Source organism: Arachis stenosperma, chromosome 2, assembly GCF_014773155.1.
Source record: "Arachis stenosperma cultivar V10309 chromosome 2, arast.V10309.gnm1.PFL2, whole genome shotgun sequence".
NCBI classification, from domain to species: Eukaryota; Viridiplantae; Streptophyta; class Magnoliopsida; order Fabales; family Fabaceae; genus Arachis; species Arachis stenosperma.
The window spans coordinates 27,041,323-27,064,853 of record NC_080378.1 but is presented as its reverse complement, the minus strand read 5'-3'; the positions used below and the strand labels follow the sequence as shown (position 1 = coordinate 27,064,853).

Here is a 23,531-nt window from a genome sequence, read left to right as displayed (position 1 = left end):
TGAAAGTAGGAAAACATCCTGATGATTTAATTCCTACTAGGGTAAAGTATATTTTTTATCCCTAAAATTTGACAAAAATTTTAAAAATATTCCTAAGTTTTATTTTATTTCAATTTTGTCTCAGAAGTTTTCGGTTTGCATCAAATATACCCCTGACGGCCAATTTTTCAAAGAATTTAAGACCGATTCAACAATAATTTCATGAGAACAACCCCCTCAACACAAGCAAATCAAGCATATTTTTCATGCATTATTGTCAGATTGGTCTTAAACTTTTTAAAAATTTAGCCGTCAAGGGCATATTTGATGCAAATCGAAAACTTTTGGGACAAAATTGAAACAAAATAAAAGTTAGGGATATTTTTAAAACTTTCGTCAAAATTTAAGGACAAAAAGTATACTTTACCCTTCCTGCTAATATTTTAGTAACCGACTTTAGTGGTGCTTCAACTCCTGCTAAAAGTCTGGTTACTTTAGGGGTGAAGGTTGGATCTTCGGATCGAGACACTGTTTTTGTGGTGGTATCTTCGAAGGCAAGTTATAATGCCTTATTAGGACGAGACTGGATTCATGGAGTTGGGGCAGTACCATCTACTGTGCATCAGAGTATCCTTCTATGGACAGATGATGGGAAACCTTAAGTAGTCAAGGCTGATTCGAATTTTTATGTCGAACAGATGCATGTCGATTTCAGGGTATTGATGAGCGTATAATTTGTACGCTTTTTGGCATTGTTTTTAGTATGTTTCTAGTATCTTTTAGTTAGTTTTTAGTATATTTTTATTAGTTTTTAGCTAAAATTCACTTTTCTGGACTTTACTATGAGTTTGTGTGTTTTTCTGTGATTTCAGGTATTTTCTGACTGAAATTGAAGGTTCTGAGCAAAAATCTGATTCAGAGACTGAAAAGGACTGCAGATGCTGTTGGATTCTGACTTCCCTGCACTCGAAGTGGATTTTCTGGAGCTACAGAAGCCCAATTGGCGCGCTCTTAACAGCATTGGAAAGTAGACATCCTGGGCTTTCCAGCAATATATGATAGTACATACTTTGCCCAAGATTTGATGGACCAAATCGGCGTAGCAATTCGGCCTCAGAAATTCCAGCGTTAAACGCCGGAACTGGCATAAAACTTGGAGTTAAACGCCCAAACTGGCATGAAAGCTGGCGTTTAACTCCAGAAAAGGTCTCTACACGAAAATGCTTCATTGCTCAGCCCAAGCACACACCAAGTGGGCCCGGAAGTGGATTTTTCTGTCATTTACTCATTTCTGTAAACCTTAGGATACTAGTTTACTATTAATAGGACCTTTTGACATTGTATCTGTACCTCATGACACTTTACACGTTTCTTTGTGTACTTTCCACGGCATGAGTCTCTAAACCCCATGGTTGGGGGTGAGGAGTTCTGCTGTGTCTTGATGGATTAATGCAATTACTACTGTTTCTTATTCAATCATGCTTGCTTCCATTCTAAGATATCACTTGTTCTTAACCCGGATGAATGTGATGATCCGTGACACTCATCATATTCTCAACTATGAACGTGTGCATGACAACCACCTCCGTTCTACCTTAGATTGAGTAGATATCTCTTGGATTCCTTAACCAGAATCTTCGTGGTATAAGCTAGAACTGATGGCGGCATTCAAGAGAATCCGGAAGGTCTAAACCTTGTCTGTGGTATTCTGAGTAGGATTCAATGACTGAATGACTGTGACGTGCTTCAAACTCCTAGCAGGCGGGGCGTTAGTGACAGACGCAAAAGGATCGATGGATTCTATTCCGGCCTGACCGAGAACCGACAGCTGATTAGCCATGCTGTGACAGAGCATAGGAACATTTTCACTGAGAGGATGGGAGGTAGCCACTGACAACGGTGAAACCCTACATACAGCTTGCCATGGAAGGAGTCTTGCGTGTTTGATGAAGAAGACAGTAGGAAAGCAGAGATTCAGAAGATGGAGCATCTCCAAAACCTCAACCTATTCTCCATTACTGCTGAACAAGTAACCATTTCATGTTCTTTTGCTTTTCACAATCAATCCTGATAATTTCTGACATCCTGACTAAGATTTACAAGATAACCATAGCTTGCTTCAAGCCGACAATCTCCGTGGGATCGACCCTTGCTCACGCAAGGTATTACTTGGACGACCCAGTGCACTTGCTGGTTAGTTGTGCGGGATTGCAAAAGTGTTATTGCAATTTCGTGCACCAAGTTTTTGGCGCCGTTGTCGGGGATTGTTCGAGTTTGGACAACTGACGGTTTATCTTGTTGCTTAGATTAGGACTGTTTTATTTTTGTTGGTTTAGAGTCTTTTAGTTGAGTCTAGTTTCATATTCTAAGTTTGGTGTCAATTGCATGCTTTTGTTTTTCTTTTAAAATTTTCGATTTTGCATGTTCTTAGTCCCTTTTTGATTCATAAAAATTCTAAGTTTGGTGTCCTCTTTGTGTTTTTCCTTTAAAATTTTCGAAAAATTAGTGTTTGATTTTCTAAAAATTTTAAGTTTGGTATCTTTTTGTTGTTTTTCTCTTTCCTCTTTTCAAAAATCAAATCTTTTTCATAAAAATTTTTCAATCATATCTTTTTAATTGCTATTTTCAAAATCTTTTTAATTAACTGATTGATTTAGTTCTCAATTTGCTTTGATCTTGTTTTCTTTTCGATTTTCGAATTTTTTTTATTTTTCCTTTTGTTTTATTTTAATTTTTCGTTTAATTCAAAAAAAAAAAAAACAAAATTTATCTACTTGCAATCATTATCATTTCCCTTTTGTCCATTATGGACCAAAGAGGGATAGATCAGTCCAAAAGGACTCTGGGGTCATATGCTAACCCCATTACAGCTGCATATGGGAGTAGCATCTGTACACCTCCCATCAAAGCAAGCAGCTTTGAGCTAAATCCTCAACTCATTATCATAGTGCAGCAAAATTGCCAGTATTCCGGTCTTCCACAGGAAGAACCTACTGAGTTTCTGGCACAGTTCTTACAGATTGCTGACACAGTACATGATAAAGAGGTGGATCAGGATGTCTACAGACTATTACTGTTTCCGTTTGCTGTAAAAGATCAAGCTAAAAGGTGGTTGAATAACCAACCTACAGCAAGCATAAAGACATGGAAACAGTTATCAGACAAATTCCTGAATCATTTTTACCCTCCAAAGAGGATGACACAGCTAAGGCTGGACATCCAAGGCTTTAAACAAGAGGATAATGAATCCCTTTATAATGCCTGGGAGAGGTATAGAGGTATGCTTAGAAAATGTCCCTCTGAAATGTTTTCAGAGTGGGTCCAGTTAGACATCTTCTACTTTGGGCTCACAGAAAAAGCTCAGATGTCTTTAGACCACTCAGCTGGTGGATCTATACACATGAGGAAGACAATTGAAGAAGCTCAAGAGCTTATAGACACGGTTGCTAGAAATCAATACTTATATTCTAGCAATGAGTTCGTTCCAAAAGAGGAAGTCATGACATTAGTCACTGATCCTAATCCTCAAGAACAGATGAATGAGCTTAATCAACAATTGCTCCTGATGACTGAACAGTTAGCAGAATTTAAAGAAATGCTCCATGATACTAAGGTTGCTAACAAGAGAATAGAACTGCAGTTGAATCAAGCAAAACAGCAAATATCTAAACAGATAACAGAGGAATGTCAAGCAGTTCAACTGAGGAGTGGGAAGACACTGAATAACACTGCTCAAAAGAGCAAAAAGCCAAACAAGGAACAATTGACAGAGGATAACCAAACCACTGTTCAAAATCCCTCTGAGGACAGTAAGAGCCCAGAGAGGAATGTTATTGGCGTTCAAACGCCAGAAAGGGAAGGAAAACTGGCGTTAAACGCCCATTCCTTGCCCAGTTCTGGCGTTCAAACGCCAGAAAAGGGGGAAAAGCTGGCGTTAAACGCCCATTCCCTGCCCAGTTCTGGCGTTCAAACACCAGAAAAGGGGGAAAAGTTGGCGTTTAACGCCCATTTTCCACCCAATCCTGGCGTTCAGACGCCAAGGGAGGATCAGACACCTGAGAGTGCTGACAGTAATCCCTCTGAAAAGGCTTCTTCAACCACTTCTGTAAGGAATAAACCTGCAGCATCTAAGGTTGAAGAATATCAAGCCAAGATGCCTTATCCTCAGAAACTCCGCAAAGCGGAACAGGATAAGCAATTTGCCCGCTTTGCAGACTATCTAAGGACTCTTGAAATAAAGATTCCGTTTGCAGAGGCACTTGAGCAAATACCTTCTTATGCTAAGTTCATGAAAGAGATCTTAAGTCATAAGAAGGATTGGAGAGAAACTGAAAAAGTGTTTCTCACTGAAGAATGCAGTGCAGTCATTCTGAAAAGCTTACTAGAAAAGCTTCAAGATCTTGGAAGCTTTATGATACCATGCACATTAGAAGGTGCTTGCACCAAGACAACTTTATGTGATCTTGGAGCAAGCATCAATCTAATACCTGCATCCACTATCAGAAAGCTTGGGTTGGCTGGAGAAGTCAAACCAACCAGGATATGCCTCCAACTTGCTGATGGCTCCATTAAACACCCATCAGGCATAATAGAGGACATGATTGTCAAGGTTGGACCCTTTGCTTTTCCAACTGACTTTGTGGTGCTGGAAATAGAGGAGCACAAGAGTGCAACTCTCATTCTAGGAAGACCTTTCCTAGCAACTGGACGAACTCTCATTGATGTACAAAGAGGGGAAGTAACCCTCAGAGTCAATGAGGATGAGTTCAAGTTCAATGCTGTAAAAGCTATGCAGTATCCAGACACACCAAATGACTGCATGGGCGCTGACATTATTGACTCTCTGGTAGAAGAGATCAATATGACTGAAAGCCTAGAATCAGAGCTTGAAGACATCTTCAAGGATGCTCAGCCTGATCAAGAAGAACTAGAGGAAGCAAAGGAATTTTCGAAAATTCCTCAGGAGGAGGATAAACCTCCCAAACCTGAACTCAAACCTCTACCACCATCCCTAAAGTACGCATTTCTGGGAGAGGGTGACACTTTTCCAGTGATTATAAGCTCTGCTTTAAATCCACAGGAAGAGGAAGCACTGACTCAAGTGCTAAGGACACACAAAACAGCTCTTGGGTGGTCCATAAGTGATCTCAAGGGCATTAGCCCAGCTAGATGCATGCACAAGATCCTGTTGGAGGATAATGCCAAACCAGTGGTTCAACCACAGAGGAGGCTAAATCCGGCCATGAAGGAGGTGGTGCAGAAAGAGGTCACTAAGTTACTAGAGGCTGGGATTATTTATCCTATTTCTGATAGCCCCTGGGTGAGCCCTGTCCACGTTGTCCCTAAGAAGGGAGGCATGACAGTGGTTCATAATGAAAAAAATGAACTGGTTCCTACAAGAACAGTCACAGGATGGCGTATGTGTATTGACTACAGAAGGCTCAATACAGCCACCAGAAAGGATCATTTTCCTTTACCATTCATAGACCAAATGCTAGAAAGACTAGCTGGTCATGATTACTACTGCTTTTTGGATGGCTATTCAGGCTACAACCAAATTGCAGTAGATCCTCAGGACCAAGAGAAAACAGCATTTACTTGCCCTTCTGGCGTGTTTGCCTACAGAAGGATGCCTTTTGGTCTGTGCAATGCACCTGCAACCTTTCAGAGGTGCATGCTCTCTATCTTCTCAGATATGGTAGAGAAATTTCTGGAAGTCTTCATGGATGACTTCTCAGTATATGGAGACTCATTCAGCTCCTGTCTTAATCACCTAGCACTTGTCCTGAAAAGATGCCAAGAGACTAACCTGGTTTTAAACTGGGAGAAATGTCACTTTATGGTGACTGAAGGAATTGTCCTTGGGCACAAAATTTCAAGCAGGGGAATAGAGGTGGATAAGGCAAAGGTAGAGGTAATTGAAAAATTACCACCACCTGCCAATGTTAAGGCAATCAGAAGCTTTCTGGGGCATGCAGGATTCTACAGAAGGTTCATAAAGGATTTTTCGAAAATTGCAAAACCTCTGAGTAACCTGCTAGCTACTGACACACCATTTGTGTTTGACACACAGTGTCTGCAGGCGTTTGAGACCCTGAAAGCTAAGCTGGTCACAGCACCAGTCATCTCTGCACCTGATTGGACATTGCCATTTGAATTAATGTGTGATGCCAGTGATCATGCCATTGGTGCAGTGTTGGGACAGAGGCATAACAAACTTCTGCATGTCATTTATTATGCTAGCCGTGTTCTAAATGATGCACAGAAGAATTACACAACCACAGAAAAAGAATTACTTGCAGTAGTTTATGCCATTGACAAGTTTAGATCTTATCTAGTAGGATCCAAGGTGGTTGTGTACACTGACCATGCTGCTCTTAAATACTTACTCACAAAGCAGGATTCAAAACCCAGGCTTATCAGATGGGTGTTGCTTCTGCAAGAGTTTGATATAGAAATAAGAGACAGAAAAGGGACAGAGAACCAAGTAGCTGATCATCTGTCCCGAATAGAACCAGTAGCTGGGGCGTCCCTCCCTTCTACTGAGATCTCTGAGACTTTCCCAGATGAGCAACTCTTTGCCATTCAGGAAGCTCTATGGTTTGCAGATATTGCAAATTATAAAGCTGTGAGGTTCATACCCAAGGAGTACAGCAGTGTGCAAAGAAAGAAATTGCTTTCAGATGCCAAGTACTACCTTTGGGATGAACCATATCTCTTTAAGAGATGTGCTGACGGAGTGATCCGCAGATGTGTACCCAGAGAAGAAGCACAAAGGATCCTATGGCATTGCCATGGATCACAGTATGGAGGACATTTTGGAAGTGAGCGAACAGCCACTAAAGTCCTCCAGTGTGGCTTCTACTGGCCTACTCTCTATAAAGATTCCCGAGAGTTTGTGCGTAACTGTGACAGTTGCCAAAGAGCTGGTAACCTGCCTCACGGATATGCCATGCCTCAACAAGGGATATTAGAGATAGAATTGTTTGATGTATGGGGAATTGACTTCATGGGGCCATTCCCACCATCATACTCAAACACTTACATTCTGGTGGCGGTGGACTATGTATCTAAGTGGGTAGAAGCAATTGCTACGCCCACTAATGATACCAAGACCGTGCTAAAATTCCTCCAGAAACACATCTTCAGCAGATTTGGTGTTCCCAGAGTACTAATCAGTGATGGGGGCACTCATTTCTGCAATAAACAGCTATACTCTGCTATGGTTAGATATGGAATCAGCCATAAAGTGGCAACTCCGTATCACCCACAGACAAATGGGCAAGCTGAAGTCTCTAACAGAGAGCTAAAAAGAATCCTAGAACGGACTGTGATAGCCCGGAGAAAGGATTGGGCAAAGAGCTTGGATGATGCTCTGTGGGCATACAGAACAGCATTCAAGACTCCTATAGGAATCTCTCCATACCAACTGGTGTATGGGAAGGCCTGTCATTTGCCTGTGGAACTGGAACATAAAGCCTACTGGGCAACCAGGTTCCTAAACATGGATGCTCAGTTAGCTGGTGAAAAGAGATTGCTCCAGTTAAATGAGCTAGAGGAGTTCAGACTCAATGCCTTTGAAAATGCAAAAATTTATAAGTAAAAGGCAAAGAAGTGGCATGACAAGAAATTGTCAACCAGAGTCTTTGAGCCAGGACAAAAAGTTCTGCTCTTCAACTCCAGGCTCAAATTATTTCCAGGAAAACTCAAATCCCGGTGGAGGGGTCCGTATGTGATCACAGAAGTGTCACCATATGGATATGTTGAGCTTCAAGATATTGATTCGGACAAAAAGTTCATTGTTAATGGACAGAGAATCAAGCATTATCTTGAGAGCAATTTTGAGCAGGAATGCTCAAAACTGAGACTTGAGTGATTCTCAGTGAAGGTCCAGCTAAAGACAGTAAAGAAGCGCTTGCTGGGAGGCAACCCAGTCATTAGGAGGTTATATGATTAGTTCTTACAGAGGCAAGTATCAAAAATGAAGGAATTCACAGAGTTACAGAAGGATTCAGCTCAAAAAGCAGAGAAAATGAGCTTACTGGCGAAAAAATGCCAGTAAGGGGCATTTTGGGCGTTAAACGCCAGAATAGGTACCATTCTGGGCGTTTAACGCCAGGAATGGTGCCATTTTGGGCGTTAAACGCCAGAATGGGCACCATTCTGGGCGTTTAACGCCAGGTGTGCAGCATCCTGGGCGTTTAGAAAAACGCCCAGTGATAAAGGATTTCTGGCGTTTAACGCCAGCCAGGGCACCTGGCTAGGCGTTAAACGCCCAAAAGGGGCAACAAATGGGCGTTAAACGCCAGAATGGCTGCCATTCTGGGCGTTTAACGCCAGCAAGGTGAGGGGACCACAATTTTGTTTTCAAATCAAATTTTTTCAAACTTTCCTTTTCTCACCCATACTTTTCTACAAAATCACACTTCAATCATTCATCATTCACTTTCAAATCTTCAAAAATCAAAACCATTCTTCAAATTTATTCCAAATCAATTACAAACATTGTTCAAAAATTTCACCCTTTTCTCAATTTCTTTCCATATCTTCTCAAATCTCCTTTCAAATTTCTCTCTTTTTTCGAAAACTCCCCTCCCACCTTATAAATACACGTTTGGCTCCCTCTTTCACACCATTCGCTCCCTTCCTTTCCAGTTTGGTGTGCTTTTCCGTGATCACTAAGCCAAGATTCATCAATATCATGGCTCCTAAGGGAAAACAACCAATTTAAGAGGCAAGAAAGAGAATAATCCAAAGAATCTTTGGAATCAAGAGAAGTTCCTAACCAAAGAACATGAAGACCATTATCACAAAATAATGGGTCTGAGGTCAGTGATCCCGGAAGTTAAATTTGATCTGAAAGAAGATGAATATCCGGGGATCCAAGAGCAAATTCGAAACGAGGATGGGAAGTTCTAACCAATCTGAGACAAAGGTTTGGAAGGAACATGGTTCAGGAATTCTACTCAAATCTGTGGCTGACAGATAAGCAGAGAATGACTGGAACCGCTTACCATACCTACAGAACCATGGTCAGAGGGAAAGTTATGTACTTCCATCTGGACAAAATAAGAGAAATCTTCAAGTTGCCTCAACTTCAAGATGATCCTGACTCCTTTAATAGGAGGATGGTGAGAGTAGATAACCAATTCTAAGGGTGTCCCAAACCAACTCAAGAGGGGAGACCTCAAACCAATTGCAAGAGGTTGGCTAGACTTTATTGGGCGTTCCATATTGCCCACTAGCAACCGTTCTGAGGTTACCATCAAGAGAGCAGTGATGATTCATTGCATTATGCTTGGAAAAGAAGTGGAGGTTCATCATGTGATTGCCTGTGAGATCTACACAATTGCAAATAAAAATTCCACTGAAGCCAAACTGGCTTACCCAAGCTTGATCTCCTTGCTCTGTAAAGAGGCTGGGGTGAAGATGGGAGTAGATGAATTCATACCCATTGAACATCCAATCACCAAGAAGTCAATGAAGACAAGTGCAAGACAACTCTATCAAAAGGAGGGCGCAGGAATTACTCCCTGAATTCCCAAGAATTGACTACTGGACCAGCCTAGAAGCATCTATTACCAAGTTGCAAGAAACTATGGAGCAACTGAAGGAAGAACAGCAGAATCAGAACTGCATGCTCTGCAAATTGCTGAAGGAGCAAGAGGAGCAGGGGCGTGAACTCCAAGAGATGAAACGCCAAAAGCTCTCCTCTCAAGCTGAGGGAGCATCCACTTCTCAAAATCAAGGTTGTTAAGTCCTAACTCTGTGAAAACCTCTATCATTAGGAGCCTATTTTTTTCTTTCGTTTTTTTTCTATTTTCTAGTCTAATCTTATATCTATTTTTGAGTCTTGTTCTTAATTCATAATTAATAAAATTTAAAGTTTATGCCTTAAAGCTATGAATGTCCTATGAATCCATTACCTCTCTTAAATGAAAAAATGCTTTAATCACAAAAGAACAAGAAGTACAGGATTTCGAATTTATCTCTGAAACTAGTTGAATTAGTTTGATGTGGTGACAATACTTTTTGTTTTCTGAATGAATGCTTGAACAGTGCATATGTCTTTTGAATTTGTTGTTGTGAGAATGTTAAAATTGTTGGCTCTTGAAAGAATGAGGAGAAAGAGAACTGTTATTGAGGATCTGAAAAATCATCAAATTGATTCTTGAAGCAAGAAAAAGCAAAAAAAAAAATATTTTCGAAAAAAAAAGAAGAAGAAAAGAAAGAAGAAGAAAAAGAAAAAAAGAAAGAAATAAAGTTGTGAACCAAGGCAAAAAGAGTGTGCTTAAGAACCTTGGACACCTCTAATTGGGGACTCTAGCAAAGCTGAGTCACAATCAAAAAAAGGTTCACCCAATTATGTGTCTGTGGCATGTATGTATCCGGTGGTAATACTGGAAGACAGAGTGCTTTGGGCCACAGCCAAGACTCATACACTAGCTATGTTCAAGAATCATCATACTTAACTAGGAGAATCAATAACACTATCTGAGTTCTGAGTTCTCATAGATGCCAATCATTCTGAACTTCAAGGGATAGAGTGAGATGCCAAAACTGTTCGGAGGCAAAAAGCTACTAGTCCCGCTCATCTAATTGGAGCTATGTTTCTTTGATATTTTGGAGTCTATATTATATTCTCTTCTTTTTATCCTATTTTGATTTTCAGTTGCTTGGGGACAAGCAACAATTTAAGTTTGGTGTTGTGATGAGCGTATAATTTGTACGCTTTTTGGCATTGTTTTTAGTATGTTTCTAGTATCTTTTAGTTAGTTTTTAGTATATTTTTATTAGTTTTTAGCTAAAATTCACTTTTCTGGACTTTACTATGAGTTTGTGTGTTTTTCTGTGATTTCAGGTATTTTTTGACTGAAATTGAAGGTTCTGAGCAAAAATCTGATTCAGAGACTGAAAAGGACTGCAGATGCTGTTGGATTCTGACTTCCCTGCACTCGAAGTGGATTTTCTGGAGCTACAGAAGCCCAATTGGCGCGCTCTTAACGGCATTGGAAAGTAGACATCCTGGGCTTTCCAGCAATATATAATAGTACATACTTTGCCCAAGATTTGATGGCCCAAATCGGCGTAGCAATTCGGCCTCAGAAATTCCAGCGTTAAACGCCGGAACTGGCATAAAACTTGGAGTTAAACGCCCAAACTGGCATGAAAGCTGGCGTTTAACTCCAGAAAAGGTCTCTACACGAAAATGCTTCATTGCTCAGCCCAAGCACACCAAGTGGGCCCGGAAGTGGATTTTTCTGTCATTTACTCATTTCTGTAAACCTTAGGATACTAGTTTACTATTAATAGGACCTTTTGACATTGTATCTGTACCTCATGACACTTTACACGTTTCTTTGTGTACTTTCCACGGCATGAGTCTCTAAACCCCATGGTTGGGGGTGAGGAGTTCTGCTGTGTCTTGATGGATTAATGCAATTACTACTGTTTCTTATTCAATCATGCTTGCTTCCATTCTAAGATATCACTTGTTCTTAACCCGGATGAATGTGATGATCCGTGACACTCATCATATCTCAACTATGAACGTGTGCATGACAACCACCTCCGTTCTACCTTAGATTGAGTAGATATCTCTTGGATTCCTTAACCATCTTCGTGGTATAAGCTAGAACTGATGGCGGCATTCAAGAGAATCCGGAAGGTCTAAACCTTGTCTGTGTATTCTGAGTAGGATTCAATGACTGAATGACTGTGACGTGCTTCAACTCCTAGCAGGCGGGGCGTTAGTGACAGACGCAAAAGGATCGATGGATTCTATTCCGGCCTGACCGAGAACCGACAGCTGATTAGCCATGCTGTGACAGAGCATAGGAACATTTTCACTGAGAGGATGGGAGGTAGCCACTGACAACGGTGAAACCCTACATACAGCTTGCCATGGAAGGAGTCTTGCGTGTTTGATGAAGAAGACAGTAGGAAAAGCAGAGATTCAGAAGATGGAGCATCTCCAAAACCTCAACCTATTCTCCATTACTGCTGAACAAGTAACCATTTCATGTTCTTTTGCTTTTCACAATCAATCCTGATAATTTCTGACATCCTGACTAAGATTTACAAGATAACCATAGCTTGCTTCAAGCCGACAATCTCCGTGGGATCGACCCTTGCTCACGCAAGGTATTACTTGGACGACCCAGTGCACTTGCTGGTTAGTTGTGCGGGATTGCAAAAGTGTTATTGCAATTTCGTGCACCAGGTATATAGCCCAAAACTAAAGCCTTTGAATGTTGATAGAGTCTTAAATTCTTTCAATTGTGAAGGTTGTTACCTAACTTCAGAGGGTTTCAGTGTGAAGCTTTGCTACCCAAAACTCGGATTTCCTCCGACTGGGTGGGATTGTTCTACTTAAATGGATGTTTGAAGACGTTTTTGATGGCAGGAGAACAAGATGTCTCGAATTATCTAGTAACTTTAAATAAGTATTTAGGTGATTTCCTTTTGGTAGAAAATAAAGGTGGTTCTTTTGATAAAGTTGAATCATTTAGGAATGTAATCTCTTTTTCTTCTCACCATGAAAGTTCAGTTTCTTTAATTGAGTTTAGTCACGGTTTAAGTTCTTTTCGTTTTGATGATTTTAATAAGGATATTATTAGACAAATTTCTGTTGAAATAACAAAAGTTTATTGTGTTGAAAATAGAGTTAATATAAATATAGTGAATGATCAAGTTTGTCTTAATCTTAATGAATCTGTTGATCTATCTTTTGATTGCATCTATGATTTAGAACCTTTAGGTTTCGAGAAATATTCAGTAAAAGATGATGAACATGCGAAAGGTTTTGAATCACAAGATCCTTTATAAGAAATTAATATGGGATCTAATGATGACGTTCGAATTACTTATACATGTAAGGACTTAGTAGTCCCGTTTCACACAGAATTATTTCATCTTTTATATGAGTTTAGAGACTGTTGTACCTGGGATTATCATGAGATGCCTGGTCTCGATCGTTCTCTTGTAGAACATCGATTAGCTTTGAAATCAAATGCTTGACCTGTAAAGCAAACGCCTCGGCGATTTGCTCCTGAAATTAATCAAAAGATTAAAGAATAGATTGAACGCTTGATTAAAGCCAAGTTTATTCAAACTACAAGTTATGTTGAGTGGGTTTCGAACATTGTTCCTGTGATGATGAAGAATGGAAAATTAAGAGTGTGCATTGATTTTAGAGATTTGAATAATCCCACTTTGAAAGATGAGTATTTTATGCCTATAGCAGATATGTTAATCGATTCTACAACAGAAAATGAGATTTTAAGTTTTATGGATGGTTATTCAGGATATAACCAAATCTTCATTGTGGAAGACGATGTGTCTAAAACTGCTTTTCGATGTCCTGGGGCATTAGGGATGTATGAATGGGTGGTTATGCCATTCGGTTTGAAAAATGATGGTGCTACATACCAACGTGCCATGAATACTATTTTCTATGAGTATATTGGAAAGTTTATGGAAGTGTACATTGATGATGTTATGGTTAAATTGAATTATATAACCCAACACATTGATTGTTTAAGAAAAGCATTTATTACAATGCGGAAGAAGGGGTTAAAAATGAATCCTTTAAAATGTGCATTCGGTGTATCAATAGAAAACTTCTTAGGATTCATTGTTCACAAAAAAGGAATTGCTATTGATAAAAACAAAGCTGATGCAATATTAGCATTGTCTCCTCCCAAGTCAAAGAAAGAAGTACAATCTTTCCTTGGGAATGTGAATTATCTTCAAAGATTTATATCAAATCTTTCAGGATGAACTCAAATATTTGAATTGGTGAAACTAAAAAATGAAGCACAGTTTGAATGGACGAAAGAATATCAAGAAGCTTTCAAGTCAATTAAAGTTTATTTGTCTAAAGCTCCGGTGATGGCTAATGTTCGCCCCATGAGCCTTTAAAATTATATATTGCAGCATCCATGAATACAATTGGGTGTATGTTGGCTCAAGATGATGAAAACGGACATGAACGAGCCATTTATTACCTTAGCCGAGTATTAACTGATATTAAGATAAGGTATTCACCTATTAAAAAGTTGTGTTTGTCTTTGTATTATGCTTGTACAAAGTTAAAGTGTTATATGGTGGCCAAACCCATGAAAATCATTGCACAAACTGACCTCGTTAAATATATGTTGTCTTATCCGATGTTGTGAGGTCAATTAGGGAAATGGATGTTGGCATTAACCGAGTTCGATTTGCAATATGTTGCAGCAAAGGCTGTGAAAGGACAGGTCATTGCAGATTTTCTAGTCGATCATTCGAATAATCTAAATGACCAGGGGGCAAATATTATTGACATCCATATCGGTTATTGGAAATTATATTTTGACGGTTCGAAGCATAAATATGGTGCAAGAGTAGGAATTTTAATTATCTCACCAGAGAAAATTCCATCAAAATTTTTGTTTGAGTAAAAATATCCTAACTCGAATAATGTGGCTGAGTATGAAGCTTTAATTTTGGGTCTTGAAATTTTGATTGGAAAATGGGCTTTAGAAGTTCAAATCCTTGGAGATTCTCATTTAGTTTTGAAACAGTTATTGAAGGAGTTCAAATGTAACAATGAGAAGTTACAAAAATATTTAACAATGGCATGGGAATTGTTAACTTCCTTTCGAAAGGTTTCATTAGTCCATATTCCGAGAATTCAGAATGAAATTGCTAATGAGTTGGCTTAGATTGCTTCGAGATATAAAATAGACCCAGAAACACTAAGAAAATTGGCAAAAATTTGCCAAATATTAGTGTTGGTGGATGAAAGAGAAGCTTTGTGTTTGGATGAATGGGAAGATGATGATTGGAGAAAACTGATTGCTGAGTATTTAAGGGATCCTAGTATTTTGTATTAATGGCTGATGAGGGATACAAGAAAGGAATATATGGAAGTCTGTCGAAATGTTTAAGTCAAGCCGATAAAGATACTGCTTTAGGGGAAGTCCATAGAGGTATATGTGGTACCCATCAGGCCGGGATAAAAATGAAATGGGTTTTACGTTGAAATCATGTTTATTGGCCTAATAAACCACTATTTTATGGTTTATCTTGTGCTAAATAGAGTGGATTTTATCAATCTTTTATACACTTATTCATATGAAATGCATGGTTTTACATTTTCCTTCCCAAATTGATGCTATGATTGACAACATGCTTCTTTGGCCTTAAATTCACTATTTTTAATCCTCTCTTATTCCCATTCGATGCCGTGATAAGTGTGTTAAGTGTTTTTAGAGATTACAGTACAGGAATGACTTAGAGGATGGAAAAGAAGCATGCGAAAGAGGCAGCAACACAAGGAATTAAAGATTTCATGGGCGACCAGCAACGCGCACGCGTACGCGTGGTCAGGAGAAAAAGAAGCAATGCACACGCGTGAAGCACGCATACGCGTGACTAGAAGAATACGCATCGACACGTACGCGAGGACAACGCGTACGCGTGACAGGCCGTCACGTGTTGTATATCAGAATTTGCCGGAGGAGATTTCTGGGCCTCTTTTTGATTCAGATTCAAGCCCGAAAGTCCATATTAGAGGCAGGGGTGTAGCTGAGACTTGGACACTTTTTTATTCTCACTTAGTTTTAGTTTTAGTTGGGAATTCTAGAGAAAACACTAGCTCTTATAGGGTTCTTAGCTTTTTCTTAGTTTTGCTTGGATTGGATCTTGAGAGAGTTGCTACTACCTTCAGTTGAAGACTCCATCATTATTGTTTGCTTTTCTGTTACTCTACTCCTTTATTTTTCCACTTAGTTACTTGAATTCATGTTTGGATTTTCTTAATTTTAAATTTATTAATATAATGAACCATTTTTATGTTTAATTTCGTTGCTTGTTTGATTTCGTTTAATCAATTATCAATTCCAATTTTGCTTTTATTAATTTAATTTTAATTATTATGTCTCCCATCTACTCCCTTCTCATGTTTGTGAAAATGACATTCATTTTAATGGAGTAGAGCTCTCAACTTGGCTTGGGAGTTGATTAATTGGAACCCCTTGAGTTGAAAAACTCAAGTGTTAATTCGAACTTTGAAATTATTGCCTAACTCTATTTTCACTAACTCTAGTCCTTCCCTAGGAAGGGGCTAGGACTTGTGAGTCAGAGTTAGTGTACCTAATTGACCTTCCTTTGCAACTGCAAGAGGATAACTAATTGAAAGCAATAACTTTTACTATGTTACTTGGGAAAACCAACAAGGATAGAAACTCCAATTAATCTTCTCCTAGCCAAGGCTTTCTTATTTTAAATACACCACATATCTTGTTATCATTCACTGCTTTAATTTTTAGTTATTTAATTTTCCATTTTCAAACCTAAAAAATTTCTCAGAAAATTCCTGATCAATTATTTACACTACTATGTCAACTCTTTGGGAAACGACCTGAGAATTCTACTCCCAGTTATTTATTCCTTAATTGTGACATCTTTTAAATTGACAGTGGGAATTTCGTCGGTTAAGACTGTACTCACAACGCAGTTTCTATCAATATTTCTTAACTGGCATTTCTCCGTCCGTCAATTTTTGGCGCCGTTGCCGGGGAGTTGCAACAGTGTGCTAAATTATTGGTTGGTGTAAATATTTATTTTATTTTGATAATTGCATTTTTCTTTTTATATTTTATTAGCATGAGCTATAAGTTTCTTTCATTGAATGACAAGTTCGTTACCGGATCCGAGTTTAGCCGCATTGATCCTGAGATCGAAAGGACTATTTCACGTATTAGGCGAGCTCGGCATCGGTTAGCCTACGAGGGTGATGAAGGGGTTACGCCCAATTCACCAGTCTTACCTGAGGTTGAGTCTAGCGCGTCATTCAAGGAAGAAACTAGTTCCTCTCTTATTAATTCTATTGATGCCTCTTCTGTTGATTTAAGTGCAGGCATTATGGCGGAGCCCTGAAGGATCACTCTCAAGAAAGCAGGAGCTCCAGATTTTACACTGTAACCATATCAAGCTCGTCATCCGAACTTGACTGCTGACTTCGAACTGAAGAATGCTCTGATCAATCTACTGCCTAAGTTCCATGACTTACCTGCTCAAGAGCCTATCAAGAATCTTAGAGATTTTCAGACAGCTTGCTCAACTACTAGGTGGCATGGTGCTGATGAGACTGCCGTTTGGCTATATGACTTCTCATTTTCTCTGGAGGGAAAGGCAAAGGAGTGGTTCTATACTCAACCGGAAGCTGTTGTTACTAATTGGGACTCACTCAGAAAGGAGTTCTTGGACAAGTACTTTCCAGCAGAGGTTACAGATAGATTGAGGAAGAAGATTTCCTGTATCATTCAAGGTGAGTCAGAGACTCTCTACGAGTATTGGGAACGCTTCAGGAACCTCCTAGATTCATGTCCCCACCACAAGATTGACCAGTTGGTGTTGATTAGCTACTTTAGCTAAGGGATGAAGCCTGGAGACAAGACCCTCTTAGATGCTGCGAGTAATGGCTCTCTGACTAAGTACAAGACGGCGATAGAAGCGTGGCAACTGATCACCGATCTAGCTGAGTCCACCCGAAATGCAAGGTAGAGGAACAACCATCCCAAGACTATTGCGAAAGTTTCCTCTAGTAGTGAGATAGTTGCACTCACAAAGACTTTGGGAGAGATGACCAATATCCTAAAGCAGCTCCAGCATAATCAACAACAACCTCCACCTCCTCCACAACAACATTATCAACAGTTAGTCCCTCAGAGAGTGTGTGGAATATGCGCTTGCTATTCTCACTACACTGATGAATGTCCTCAACTCCAACAAGAAGACAACACCTTGGCGGCTACCCATAATTTCTACGACCGTCTGAATTAAGGTGGGAACTATAATCAGGGTTGGCAAGACAACTCCAACCAAGGATGGAGAGACAATTCCATCCAAGGATGGATGGACAAATACAGCCAAGGAGGCAGAAACAATGGTCAAAATTAAAGGTGGAATAACAATAACTATCAACAGAACCAGAACCAACAGAACCCTCCATACCAAGCACCTCACCAAAGGCAATACCAAGCACCTCCATTCAACCAACAACAAGCCCCTCAAATCACCTACCCTCCCCCTTCCTTTAACCAAGATGAAACACTCCGTTCTATCCTTCAAGGACAAAAAGAGCTTTAAAATTCACTTACCTCTAGCCTTACCGGTCTTACCTTTACTCTACAAACTCTTATATCCCGAATGGAACCACCATATACCCCTAACAACTAACCTTCAAGCTCTAGTGCATTTCCCTCTCAACCAACCCTTTGTACCCCAAGGGTGGAATCAACGCCATCACTTTGAGGTCCGAAACTATATTGCAAGAGAGGAGTCCTGAAGAGCCATGCTCAAGAGAAGATGTTCAAGTTGAAGATGTTGTTGAGGTAGAAGATACGGTTGAAGAAGAAATTGCTCAACCAAGGAATGGAGTGCCTAAGGAAGATGATGCTGTGTAAGATGCCATCCCCATCCCTTTTCCACACCTTGCTAGGAGGACCAAGAAGCAAGTGGAGCTAGATCCCAAAATGGTAGAAATCTTAAAAAAGATTGAGGTCACTATTCCCCTTTTTGATGCTATTCAACAGGTACCTAAATATGCTAGGTTTCCAAAAGATCTGTGCATGCATAATGATAAAATTAATGAATTAGAAACTATTCCTTTAGGTAACTCTGTTTCTGCTTTAATGGGTGCTATACCAGAAAAATGTGGGGATCCGGGTCCATGCATGGTTACTTGCATTATAGGGGGTGTACAATTTATTGACTGCATGTGTGATTTAGGTGCATGTGTTAGTATTATGCTATTATTTGTATATGATGTCTTGAGGCTCCCACCCTTGAAAAGGTCGGCATCACGTTTTGTTTTGGCAGATAAGAGCATAATTTCAGTGGTTGGCATCACGGAGGACATCCTGGTGAGCATCAAGGGGCTGACATTTCCTATTGATTTCTACATTCTAGAGATGCCCCCTAGTGACTCCGGAAGACCTTCTTCCATCTTGCTTGGAAGGCCATTTCTGAAGACTTCAAGGTTCAAGTTGGATGCCTTCTTGGGAACCTATTCTTTTGAGATAGATGGCAGAGCAGTGAGCTTCAACCTTGATGAAGCCATGAAGCACCCACCGGAAGATTGATGAGCGGATAATTTATACGCTTTTTGGCATTGTTTTTAGGTAATTTTTAGTAAGTTCAAGCTAATTTTAGGGATATTTTCATTAATTTTTATGTTAAATTCATATTTATGGACTTTACTATGAGTTTGTGTATTTTTCTGTGATTTCAGGTAATTTATGGCTGAAATTGAGGGACTTGAGCAAAACTCTGAAAAAGGTTGACAAAAGGACTGCTGATGCTGTTGGAATCTGACCTCCCTGCATTCGAAATAAATTTTCTAGAGCTACAGAACTCCAAATGGCGCGCTCTTAATAGCGTTGGAAAGTAGACATCCAGAGCTTTCCAGCAATATATAATAGTCCATACTTTATTCGGGAATTGACGACGTAAAGTGTCGCTCAATGCCAAGTACATGCTGCTGTCTGGAGTTAAACGCCAGAAACACGTCATAACCCGGAGTTGAACGCCAGAAACACGCTATAACTCGGCGTTCAACTCCAAGAGAAGCCTCAGCTCGTGGATAGATCAAGCTCAGCCCTAACATACACCAAGTGGGCCCCGGAAGTGGATTTATGCATCAATTACTTACTCATGTAAACCCTAGTAGCTAGTCTAGTATAAATAGGATAAGTTACTATTGTATTAGACATCTTTGGTCTCAGTTTTGTTTTATTCTTCATCTTAAGAGGCTATTGATCACATTTTAGGGGGCTGGCCATTCGGCCATGCCTGAACCTTTCACTTATGTATTTTCAACGGTGGAGTTTCTGCACACCATAGATTAAGGGTGTGGAGCTCTGCTGTACCTCAAGTTTCAATACAATTACCATTACTTTCTATTCAATTATCTTTTATTCTTATTCCAAGATATACGTTGCACTTCAACTTGATGAATGTGATGATCTGTGACACTCATCATCATTCTCACCTATGAACGCACGTGACTGACAACCACTTCCGTTCTACCTTAGGCCGGGCGCATATCTCTTAGATTCCCCAACAGAATCTTCGTGGTATAAGCTAGATAGATGGCGGCATTCATGGGAATCCGGAAAGTCTAACCTTGTCTGTGGCATTCCAAGTAGGATTCCAGGAATCTGGAAAGTCTAACCTTGTCTGTGGTATTCCGAGTAGGATTCTGGTATTGAATGACCGTGACGAGCTTCAAACTTCTGAAGGCTGGGCGTTAGTGACAGACGCAAAAGAATCAAGGGATTCTATTCCAACCTGATTGAGAACCGACAGATGATTAGCCATGCTGTGACAAGAGCATTTGGACCATTTTCACTGAGAGGATGGGATGTAGCCATCGACAAGGGTGATGCCTCCAGACGATTAGCCATGCAGTGACAGCGCATAGGACCATTTTCCCGAGAGGATGAAAAGTAGCCATTGATGACAGTGATGCCCTACATACAGCTTGCCATGGAAAGGAGTAAGAAGGATTGGATGAATGTAATAAGAAAGTAGAGATTCGAGAGGATTCTAGCAACTCCACACGCCTATCTGAAATTCCCACCATGGAATTATATGAGTAACTATTTACTATTTTATTTTCTGTTTATTATTTATTTTCGAACGTATCATAAACCATTAAATCTGCCTAACTGAGATTTACAAGGTGACCATAGCTTGCTTCATACCAACAATCTCTGTGGGATCGACCCTTACTCACGTAAGGTATTACTTGGATGACCCAGTACACTTGCTGGTTAAGTTGAATGGAGTTGTGATCATAAATTCCAATAGAGCCAATTTTTAAATTCCATACAAGTACAAGGAGTACAACTTTAAGGATCACAATTTCGTCCACCAAGTTTTTGGCGCCGTTGCCGGGGATTGTTCGAGTATGGATAACTGAAGGTTCATCTTGTTGTTCAGATTAGGTAATTTTCTTTTCAAAAATTTTTCAAAAATTTTCTTTTCTTTTTCGTTTTTCCAAACTTTATTTTCGAAAAAATTAATAAAAATACAAAAAAATCAGAATATCATAAAAACCAAAAATATTTTGTGTTTCTTGTTTGAGTCTTGAGTCAATTTTTAAGTTTGGTGTCAATTGCATGCTTTAAAAAAATTTTTCTTGCATTTTTCGAAAACTCCATGCATTCATAGTGTTCTTCATGATCTTCAAGTTGTTCTTGGTAAGTCTTCTTGTTTGATCTTGATGTTTTCTTGTTTTGTGTTGTTTGTTGTTTTTCATATGCATTTTTCGTTTGTTAGAGTCCATGCATTAAAGATTTCTAAGTTTGGTGTCTTGCATGTTTTCTTTGCATAAAAAATTTTTCAAAATTGTGTTCTTGATGTTCATCATGATCTTCAAAGTGTTCTTGGTGTTCATCTTGACATTCATAGTGTTCTTGCATGCATCTTGTGTTTTGATCCAAAATTTTTATGTTTTGGGTCATATTTGTATTTTTCCTTCTCATCATAAAAAAATTTAAAAAAATCAAAAAAAATATCTTTTCCTTTTTTCTCTCAAAATTTCGAAAATTTGAATTGACTTAGTCAAAAATTTTCAAAATTAGTTGTTTCTTACAAGTCAAGTCAATTTTTCAATTGTAAAAATCTTATCTTTTCAAAATCTTTTTCAAAAATCATATCTTTTTAATTTTTTTTTATTTTATGTTTCGAAAATTAAAAAAAAAATCTTTTTCAAAATAATTTCAAAATCTTTTTTCTTATCTTTATATCAAATTTTCGAAAATTAGCTAACAATTAATGTGATTGATTCAAAAATTTGAAGTTTGTTACTTTCTTGTTAAGAAAGGTTCAATCTTTAAATTCTAGAATCATATCTTGTAGTTACTTGTTAGTTAAGTAATTAATTTTAATTTTAAAAATTAAATCTTTTTCAAACATATCTTTTTATCACATCTTCTTATCTTATCTTTTTATCATATCCTTTTCAAAATTTTATCTTTTTCAAAAATTTGATTTTAAAATATCTTATCTAAATTCTTATCTTCTTATCTTTTTAAATTTGATTTTAATATCTTTTTCAACTAACTCTTTAACTTTGTGTTTGTTTCTTATCTTTTTCAAAATCACCTAACTACTTCTCCCTCTCTAATTTTCGAGAATATCTCACTCCTTTTTTCAAAAAAATTCTTTTTAATTAATTAATTGTTTTAATTTTAATTCTATCTTATCTTTTATTTTCGAAATTACTAACACATTTTTTAAAATTATTTTCGAATTTCTCTCCCCCTCATCTCTTTCTATTTATTTTATTTATTTACTAACACTTCTCTTCATCTCTTATCACCTCCCATATCCCTACTCTTTATACAGACTATTCATTCTTCTTCACTTTTCCCCCTTTCTCCTTCTACTAACATAAAGGAATCTCTATACTGTGACATAGAGGATTCCTCTTTCTTTTCTTGTTTTCTTCTCTTTCATATGAGCAGGAACAAGGACAAAAGCACTCTTGTTGAAACTGATCCTGAACCTGAAAGGACTCTGAAGAGGAAACTAAGAGAAGCTAAATTACAACAATCTAAAGGTAACCTTTCAGAAATATTAGAACAAGAGAAGGAGATGGTAGCCGAACCCAACAACAATAATGCAAGGAGAATGCTTGGTGACTTCACAAAACCAACGTCCAAATTTGATGGAAGAAGCATCTCCATTCCTGCCATTAGAGCCAATAATTTTGAGCTTAAGCCTCAACTAGTTGCTTTAATGCAACAGAACTGCAAGTTTTATGGACTTCCATCTGAAGATCCTTACCAGTTTTTAACTAAGTTCTTGCGGATTTGTGAGACTGTTAAGACGAATGGAGTTGATCCTGAAGTCTACAGACTCATGCTTTTCCCTTTTGCTGTAAGAGACAGAGCTAGAATATGGTTGGATTCACAACCTAAGGATAGCCTGGACTCCTGGGATAAGCTGGTCACGACTTTCTTGGATAAATTCTTTCCTCCTCAAAAGCTGAGCAAACTTAGAGTGGATGTTCAGACCTTCAAACAAAAAGATGGTGAATCCCTCTATGAAGCTTGGGAAAGATACAAGCAGTTGACCAAAAGGTGTCCATCTGACATGTTTTTAGAATGGACCATATTAGATATATTCTATTATGGTCTATCTGAGTTTTCGAAAATGTCATTGGACCATTCTGCAGGTGGATCTATTCACCTAAAGAAAACGCCTGAAGAGGCTCAAGAATTCATTGACATGGTTGCAAATAACCAATTCATGTACACTTCTGAGAGGAATTCCGTGAATAATGGGACACCTCAGAGGAAGGGAGTTCTTGAAATTGATGCTCTGAATGCCATATTAGCTCAGAACAAAGTGTTGACTCAGCAAGTCAACATGATCTCTCAAAGTCTGAATGGATGGCAAAACGCATCCAACAATACTAAAGAGGCAGCTTCTGAAGAAGCTTATGATCCTAAGAACCCTGCAATAGCAGAGGTAAATTACATGGGTGAACCTTA

General features: G+C 38.8%; 1 non-coding gene across 1 annotated transcript; it reads right to left on the bottom strand.

Annotated features, from left to right (window-relative positions):
* Positions 1-23,028: 23,028 nt before the first annotated feature.
* LOC130964059 (small nucleolar RNA R71) lies at positions 23,029-23,132 on the bottom strand. Its single transcript, XR_009080170.1, has one exon. It is a non-coding gene; the product is annotated as a small nucleolar RNA R71 (small nucleolar RNA).
* Between the last annotated feature and the right edge of the window lie 399 nt (positions 23,133-23,531).